This window comes from Benincasa hispida, chromosome 6 (assembly GCF_009727055.1).
Source record: "Benincasa hispida cultivar B227 chromosome 6, ASM972705v1, whole genome shotgun sequence".
In the NCBI taxonomy this organism is placed as follows: domain Eukaryota; kingdom Viridiplantae; phylum Streptophyta; class Magnoliopsida; order Cucurbitales; family Cucurbitaceae; genus Benincasa; species Benincasa hispida.
This window is the reverse complement of record NC_052354.1, coordinates 43,433,945-43,443,474: the sequence shown is the minus strand read 5'-3', so window position 1 is coordinate 43,443,474 and position 9,530 is coordinate 43,433,945. Positions and strand designations below refer to the sequence as shown.

At 36.5% G+C, this 9,530-nt stretch overlaps 1 long non-coding RNA gene across 1 annotated transcript; it reads left to right on the top strand.

Moving 5' to 3' along the window:
• Nucleotides 1-3,946: 3,946 nt before the first annotated feature.
• LOC120079367 lies at nt 3,947-8,452 on the top strand. Its single transcript, XR_005482225.1, has 3 exons — nt 3,947-4,081; nt 4,981-6,161; nt 7,500-8,452. It is a non-coding gene; the product is annotated as an uncharacterized LOC120079367 (long non-coding RNA).
• Nucleotides 8,453-9,530: the final 1,078 nt, after the last annotated feature.

The following is a 9,530-nucleotide window of genomic DNA, read 5'->3' as shown; positions in this document are numbered from 1 at the left end:
TATATCCACATACACTTCTTCTTCTAAGTCTCCATTAAGGAAGGCATTCTTTATGTCTACTTGGTGAAGAATCCAATCATTATTCACAACTAGGGAAAACAGGACACGAATAGTATTTAATTTTGCTACCAGGACAAATGTTTCTTGATAGTCAATGCCATAAGACTGGGTGAATCCTTTGGCAACGAGTCTAGCTTTGAATCTATCTATTTCTTCATTAGCCTTGTACTTGATGGTGAAGATCCATTTGCATCCTACTGTTTTCTTTCCTGGAGGTAGGTCTATTATTTCCCATGTGTGATTCTTTTCCAAGGCCTTTATTTCGTCTAATACAGCTTATTTCCAATTAATGTCATTGAGGGCTTCATAGACATTGTTCGGAATGTAAACTTGGGATAGTGAGGTTATGAATGCTTTAAACTTGGGAGAGAGGTTTTTGTAGGACAGGTAGTTTTGGATGGGATGCATCGTACAGGTTCTCACCTCTTTCTGTTTTACAATAGAAAGATCAATGTCTTCATTAAGAGTTTCAGCTGTGGAGTTAGAGACATGATTTTCCTGTATTTCAGTTGGGTTTTGATTGAGTACTGGTGCATGTTCAAGGGTGTTCTTCCTTCTAGTATAGACTATAGGGTCTTTTCTACTTTCTGGTGGGCCTTGATTGGGAATATCTATTTCATGTATATAAGGAACATATGGAGCACTCTCTTCAAAGAGATTTAGTTTTTGGGTTCCTTCGCTTTCCAGAAGTTTTCCATTTTCGATAAGAGTGAAAGGTTCAATGGTGTCTTGCTTTTTGAAGTCAGGTTGGGTTTCAAAGAAGGTTACAATCATGGATGTATAGAACCTTTTTGTAGTTGGTGAGTAGCATTTGTACCCCTTTTGGCTTGGAGCATAACCGAGAAAGATGCATTTTATTGCCTTAGGATCTAACTTACTCCTATTGGGTCTATGATCTTGGACAAAGACTGTGCAACCAAATATTTTTAAAGGGACTTGAGAAAATAGTCTATCATGAGGAAATACTTCCTTAAGTTTTTGTAAGGGAGTTTTGAAGCCTAATATTCGAGAGGATTTCTATTTAATAAGGTAGGTGGCTGTTAGAACCGCTTCTTCCAAAAACAGTGGGGGTGTTAGCGTGACACATTAAGCTCTAGAAAACTTCTAGGAGGTGTCTGTTTTTTCTCTCCGCAATTCCATTTGCTGGGGAGTGTTAGGACATGTACTTAGGTGGGCAATACCTTTTTCATTTAGAAAGTTTTTCAAAGAAGTGTTAAATTAATCCTTAGCATTGTCAGTGTGAAGAATTTGGATTTTGGTGTTAAAAGATATTGAAAATCATGGCAAACAGATTCTGGAATATGGAAGTAACTTCAGATTTTTCTTTCATAAAAAACCAAAGTCTAGTGTGATCATCGATAAATAAAACGAATCATTTAGCTTCCTGTTACATTCTGAAACTCTACTAGGTCCCCAAACATCACTATGCATCATAGAAAGGGATAAGAGGGTTTTATATGCGCTTACCGGATATAAGGATCGAGCCAACTTTGCCATTTCACAAGACTCACATTGAATACCTGAGAACTTTTATTGAAAATATCTGGAACATTCGTTTTAATATAGAAATTGGGATGTCCTAAACGATTATGCCATAAATTATTGTACTATCATAATTGTCTTTAGGAGCAACAAAAGTAGATGTACTAACATAATCATCTTTAGAGACAACAAAATTAGATGAACTAGATGTACTATCATAATAGTCTTTAGAAATAAAACGAGATTTGCTAAGACCTAACTCCTTGACTTGAGGCTTAAGAGCATTTAGTATGTAGAGACCTGGGGTTTCCTTAGCATTGCCAATCATCTTCCCCGAATTCAAATCCTGAAACATGCAATTATGTGAGTAGAAAGTTGCACTGCAGTTTTTCATAAACGTTAGTTTGCTTATGGAAAGAAGATTGCATTTAAGATTTGGGACATGCAACACATTTTCTAATACTAGATCTTTAGATACAAACACATTTCCAGTTCCCATTACTTTAGAATAGGTACCATTGGCAATCTTTACAATAATTTGACTGTTACAATGTGTGTAGTTAGTTAAAAGTGAGATGTCACCTGTCATGTGATCCGATGCACCAGAGTCAATAATCCAAGTACTACAATTTTCTTTGGTTCCTGATTGTACCATTGTTGCTACGCTGGTTTCTGATGTTTTTTTAGTAGGTTTCGGTTGGCCGAATAGTTTTTGTAGAAGGTCCAACTGCTCCTTAGTAAACACATTATATTCAGGGTTGACGTTACCTTCTGATGATGTGCATGCTTGATAGGCCTTTCCACGTCTATCTCCTGTACCTTTGTTTGGCTTCCAATCTGGAGGTTTTCCATGAATATCCCAACACACTTCTTTAGTGTGTCCTGGTTTTTTACAGTGTTCACACCATGGTCTTAGTTTTCGTTGCCGATTCTCAGTTTCTATGTAGCTCTGGTTTCGATTGTAACGATTATCATGAGTATTTGTACGTAACTCATTACCAAGGTTTCGAGCAAGGCTGATCCTTTAGGTTCTGAATTGGCAGTCACTCATAACATTAGTTTCTTCCTGCTTTCTTCTCTTTTCACTTCTGCAAAAACTTCTCTGATGTTAGGTAATGGTTTAATAGCTAAGATTCTACCACGTACCTAATCGAGTTCTTTATTAAGGCCAAGCAGAAATTTGAACACTCGTTTCTTTTCAACTATCTTTTTGAATGTAGCTTCATCTGCAGCGCATTCCCACTTATGGTTTTCAAATACATCCAGTTGCTGCCAAAGTCGAGATAGTTGAGTAAAATAGTGAGTGACTTGCATATCCCTTGGCTATAGCTCATGAATTTTGCCTTCAATTTCAAATGACTCTGCAGTATTTTCTTGGTCAGAATATAAGATTCTACCACGTACCTCATCGAATTCTTTATTAAGGCCAAGCAGAAATTTGAACACTCGTTTCTTTTCAACTATCTTTTTGAATGTAGCTTCATCTGCAGCGCATTCCCACTTATGGCTTTCAAATACATCCAATTGCTGCCAAAGTCGAGATAGTTGAGTAAAATAGTGAATGACTTGCATATCCCTTTGCTGTAGCTCATGAATTTTGCCTTCAATTTCAAATGACTTTGCAGTATTTTCTTGGTCAGAATAAGTTTCACAAGCTGCTTCCCAGATTTCACTTGCAGTTGAGAAGAGTAAAAAACCTTCACCAATCTCTGTCGTCATGGAGTTGATTAGCCATGACATAACCATATTATTTTCCGCTTTTCATGTCTTGTATCTTTGATCAGCTTGGTCTGGGATAGGGTTTTTGCTTGACAGGTAATCTTCCTTTCCTTTTCCACATATGAACATCATAACTGATTGTGACCAATGTAGGTAATTCCTTCCATTTAATTTGTGATTAGTAATTGGAAGTACGGTCCCTTCAGTATTGTTAGAATTTATGGATGCCATAAAAAATTGTTGATTGGCAAAACAATTAATTAAGAAGGAAATAAGAAAAGAATAAAAAAAATCAATAAAAACTGGTCAAAAAATTCGTCCAGACCCGGTTCACGCTCCAGACCCAACTCCAGACCTGTGAATCACAGACCCGAATCCGATCCAATTCGACCGATTCCGATTCCGATTTGCTCGATCCGATTCGATCAAAAACAATTGATTGATCCGATTCCGTTTTGCTCCCAGATCCGCAACCCAATCCGACCCACAAGGCTCCGACCCGATTCCATTTTTCTTCAAGTCCGCAACTTAACCCATTTTACTCTGGTGCGACTCAACTTCCGCGATTTGACCGTCGAGGCTCTGTCGATGACTTCCACGATTTGGTTTTCCACCCACGAACTGCGACTGTTCACGACCGGAGATGAGATTTTCAGGAAACGACAACCACGGTTGATGACTTCCGGTTGATGAACGTGATCTTGGTCGTCGGTCAAAGACTGAGTTTCGGCTGTGGATGCTTCGAATTAGTTGCGATCCACTAGTTCGACGCGATTTGATGCGTTTTTCTTCGGACGTGAAGCTTCACGCAAGGAACTAGGTATGTTTGAGATTTTCTGTTTTCTTTTCTAGGGTTTCAGACATGAAACATATAGAAAAGATTCATAGGGTTGGCTCTGATACCATGTTGAATACAGAACTTTTCTTATATTTCTTATGATAATTTTACAAAAGGGAGCATCCCTTATATATATACCTATGATAGCTAATTAAGGAAAACATTATAACAGAAAAAAAATGTACATATGGAAAGAATAAAAGTAAACCCAAATTACAAGGAATGAAATCATATGTATAAGGTAAGAGGTGAATTCCCATATTCAATATTAATTGTTGTGTCTTACTTTTTTCTTAGTTATTGCTTGTTTCAGGATCGTATGACGAAGAAGTTTATTGGTAAAAGACATGAGTCGGGGGACCTTTACATTTTTTACCACTAGATATCAAACCCTATGGCCTACTCTGGAGTTATATCCCCATTTGAAGTTCATTCCCATTCTTACATCCACCAGATATCAATCCCTCTTCATTCGTGTTGAAGAAACTTTATCCTGAATTTCTTTTTTTGTCCTCTTTGAATTGTGATTCATGTCAGTTTGTTAAATTTCATCGTCTTAGTTCTAGTCCTAGAGTCCATAAACGAGCCAGTGCTCCATTTGAGTTAGTTCATTCTGATATTTGGGGTCTTTGACCAGTTATTTCCAAATAGGTTTTCGTTATTTTGTTACTTATGTTGACGATTATTCTCGTGTGACTTGGTTATATTTAATGAAAAAGTGTTTTGAGTTATTGTCTCGTTTTTGTGTTTTTCATGCTAAAACTTAAACTCAATTTAATGTCTCTATCAAAACAATATGTATTGATAATGTTGGTGAATATTTCTCTCATGTACTTAGATCTTACTTATGTGAGGTATCATTCATCAATCCTCTTATGCAGACATTCCATCTTAAAATGGAGTTGCAAAAAGAAAAAACAGACATCTACTTGAAACAGCTCGGGCCTTGTCCTTTCAAATGCATGTTCCAAAGCCTTTTTGGGCTGATGTGGTTTCCACCGCTTGCTTCCTGATTAATAGACTGTCTTCCTCTGTTCTCAATGGAGAGATTCCTCATCGTGTTCTCTTTTCTATGAAAGATTTGTTTTCTATTGCCCCTAAAATCTTTGGTTGTGTTTGTTTTGCTCGGGATGTTCATCCTCATTGTACCAAGTTAGATCTCAAATCTTTGAAATGCATTTTCTTAGGCTATTCGCATGTTCAAAAGGGTTATCGTTGTTTTTGCCCTACTCTTAACAGGTGTCTTGTCTCTCCTGATGTTACGTTTTTTTAGGACATACCTTTTAGTCCCTCACCATCAAGTCATTGTCAATGTAGGATGATGATCTTTTTATCTATGAGATTACCTCTCCCACATCATCTCCTACTCCGTCTTCTTCTATATCTCCTTCTCGTCCACTCATCACTCGAGTCTACTATAGGAAACCTCCACAACAACCTTCAGACACATGTCCTACACCAATGGCTTTTTCGACATCTGATCCAGAACCGAGTAATGATCTTCCACTTGTACTTACCCTATTTCTTTGTTTGTTTCATATAACCAGTTGTCTTTGCCCACATATTCCTTTATTACATCTCTTGATTCCACCTACATTCTTAACTGCTTTATCTCATCCTGGGTGGCATAGTGCAATGATCGAGGAGATGACTGCTTTGGATGATAATGGTACTTGGGATTTAGTTTCGCGTCCGGTGGGAAGGAAGGCTATTGGGTGTAAATGGATGTGTGCTATAAAGGTCAATCCTGATAGAACAGTGACCCGGTTGAAAGTTCGTCTTGTTCCCAAAGATTATGCCCAAATCTATAGGACTAATTATTCTGATACATTTTCTCCCATTGCCAAATTAAATTCCATTCGACTATTTCTTTCCATGGTTGCTACTCACAATTGGTCTTTGCATCAACTTGAAATTAAAAATGTTTTTTTGCATGGTGATCTTCAGGAGGAAGTTTATATGGAGCAACCATCTAGATTTTTTGCTTAGGGGGAGAATGATAAGGTGTATCGCTTTTGAAAATCTTTGTATGAACAGAAACAAAGTCCTCTTGCATGGTCTGGTAAGTTTAGTCGAGCACTCAAATGTTTTGGTATGAAGAAAAGTACTTTTGATCATTCTATATTCTATCGACAATCTGACATTGGTATTACTTGAGTATTGAAGTAATGAGAAACAAGAAAGGTATTTATCTGTCACAACAGAAATATGTACTTGATTTGTTGTCTGAGACTATAAAACTAGGAGTCAAACCATGTAGTACTCTAATGATACCAAATTTGCAACTTGCTAAAGAAGGAGAATTATTTAAAGACCCTGAGAGATATAAAAGATTAGTTGGAAAGTTGAACTATTTAACAGTGACATGACCAGATATTGCTTATTCTGTGAGTATTGTGAGTCAATTTATGTCTTCTCCTACAGTGGATCATTAGGCTGTAGTAGAATAAATTTTATGTTATCTAAAAGTTGTACCTGGACATGGGATCTCATGGTCATACAAGGGTTGAATGTTTTTCAGATGTTGATTGGGCTAGATCTCGAGAAGATAGGAGATCGACCTCTGGATATTGTATTTTTGTAGGAGGAAACTTAGTGTCATGGAAAAGTAAGAAATCGAATTAGTTTCACGTTCGAGTGTTGAGTCAAAATATAGAGCCATGGTACAATCTGTTGAAATAGTGTGGATACACCAACTTTTATCTGAGATGGGCTCCGGCGTTACAATGATAGCTAAATTATGGTGTGATAATCAAGTTGCACTTCACATTGCATCCAACCCAGTGTTTCATGAACAAACTAAACATATTGAAGTGGATTGTCATTTTATTCACGAGAAAATACAAGAAGGATTGATATCTACAGGATATGTGAAGACTGTTGAACAATTAAGAGATATCCTTAACAAAGCTTTAAATAGGGCAAGAATAAGCTATCTATGCAATAAGCTAGGCATGATTGACATATTTGCTCTGCTTGAGAGGGAGTGTTAAAATATATATTTAAATGAATATGTATAGTTGTCCTTTATTGTAATTTTATATTCTCTAGATTAGGGTTTCTCACTTGTCAACTAAGCTGCTATATTTATAAGGAGGTAGGGAACAGAAAAGATGGCAACCGGCTAAGAAGATAACCCAAAGATGGCAACCGACTAAGAAGATAGCCCAAAACTGAAACATAAGTAATAGACAAGATTTAAAGAAAACTAACAAAGAACTTAAGAATTAAGAAGATTGTTCCTACATCAAGACTCCAATGGGGAGTTTGCATCACTTGAATATATTCATTTTGTTGTATCTATGAGTTGCTTTTTGTTAAAATAAGAATAAAATAAAATAAATCAGGCAAGGTGGCGTCTGTGACAGTTTAATTATGTTGATATGATCTTGGTTTGTAGATGCCTCAGCCATTGCTGTTGTTCGCAGAAGATGTTGCTGTTGGCACTAAAAGTCGATATCATGCTTTGGAGCTGGAGATATAGATTGTTGATTAGCTTTAGCCAAGTTTTATTTTTTCTAGATTTTTAAGTGTCCGGTTGTGCAGTTTACATGATGGTTTTTAGATACAATGAATGTTTTTTATTGAGGTTTCTTGGGCTTATTTTTTCTGTTGACCTCTATTGGTCTCTGGGCTCAGTTTTGAATTTTTCTCATAAGTTTTAGGTTATAGGTTGATTTGAATACGTTCCTTCTTGGGGAGTTTGAGCAACTTTATGTATAATTTTTATTTGTTAAAGTGTTGATATAATTAAATTTACCATAACCCATCAGCTTAAGCTTTTGAGTCAATTGGTGATTTAACATGGTATCAGAGAGGGAGGTCCTATGTTCAAAACCTGGGAGGTCCTAGGATGTTCATGATTTAGGAAGTGCTTCAAAACGAGTGGCTTTGAAAAGGTTTTTCAGATTGCATCTTGACGTGGTTTTATTGCAAGAGATTAAAATGGCTAATTTCGGTATTAGTCTATTTAGAACTCTAAAGGCATTAGTTGGGTACAAGTGGAAGTGTGGGGTAGATCTGGTGGCATGCTAATTTTGTGGGATGAATCTAAAATTCAGGTTGTGGAAGAAATTTGGTTCAAGAGAAATTTGAGATCTTTTCAAGAAAAGTAATTGAATGGATTGTTCACTTCGCAGTCACCTGAATTATTGTCTCCATTTGGCGTTCTCTCTAAGTTCTTTGATGACTTTTACATCCAAGATTTATGCTTAATTTGGATTGACTGCCTTTCTCTTTACAGCAGTCTTTTGGCTCGATGTATTTGTACTCACTATTTTTAGTTCTTTGTATTTTGAGCATTAGTCTCTTTTCATTTATTTTAATGAAAAGTTTTGTATCCTTTTCAAAATATATACATATGTATACATCTTACTGTATGCATATATCACACACATATATATGTTGCATCTTTTACAATTTCCAAGCCTAAAAACGGGGAGAGAATGTTAAATTGTTCATATAATTAAATTTATCATAACCCATCAGCTTAAGTGTTTTGGTCAATCTGTGAGTTAAACATTATTGTACTCTTTCTCCACCTTTCTTACGGGGAGTTGTTTGTCCTTCCTGAACTTTATAGAGAACCCAGCTCCATCAATGAAGCCCTCGGTCTTCTCCAACTACATCATCAAGACAAGTGTGCAATTAAGGCTCTTTGAAACCATGTTGTTGTGCTACGGCTACCTCATGGGGAATTTGGACGGATGTTTTAGAGCTCTTGTGGGAGTATGGGAAAGCATGATTTTCCAAGCCTCCATGATGCCAGTTGCCAACAAAAGAAGGAAAAAAAAAACAGCCCCTCATGCACAATAGCATTTTGTTTGCATCTTACCATAATATAAACTCCTAAGTGAAGACAAGCATCCACCACTTGCTGCAACAGAATGAGTATTAAAATGGCCTTCATTTGAGACGCTCAATTGAACTTTTACTTGATTAGTCTCCGGAAGTGCTTGAAAACCTGAAGCATCATAATTCTCACGTTCACTATCACTACCTCCCTGTCAATTATCAATTGACTATATTAAAAATTCTAAGCATATGAATTGGAAAAGAAAAAAGAAATAGAACAAAGTGTTGTTGCATTGCAGCTTGTAAACAAAAATCATCTGATAAGTTTTTTTTTTTTAACAAGAACCAAAACGTTTCATTGAGAAAATGAAAGGAGACTACGGCTTTGAGAAAGAGCACACCAAGACGAATGCAACCTCCTTATTAGTACGCATCACTGTTTTTTGGCCTTATTTCTTGTATTTAACATGAAGTATTGTTAGTGGTGAATAATAAGACGAAATCCTGGAAACCTTCACCAGAATTATTTCCACTTGAAGTCTCCAACTTCCTTTTCCATAGAATGCGACCTCCTTCTTGGGAAGTTAGCAGAGAAAGGTAATATGTGGAGGCACAAGACCAAATTGAGAAGGCATTC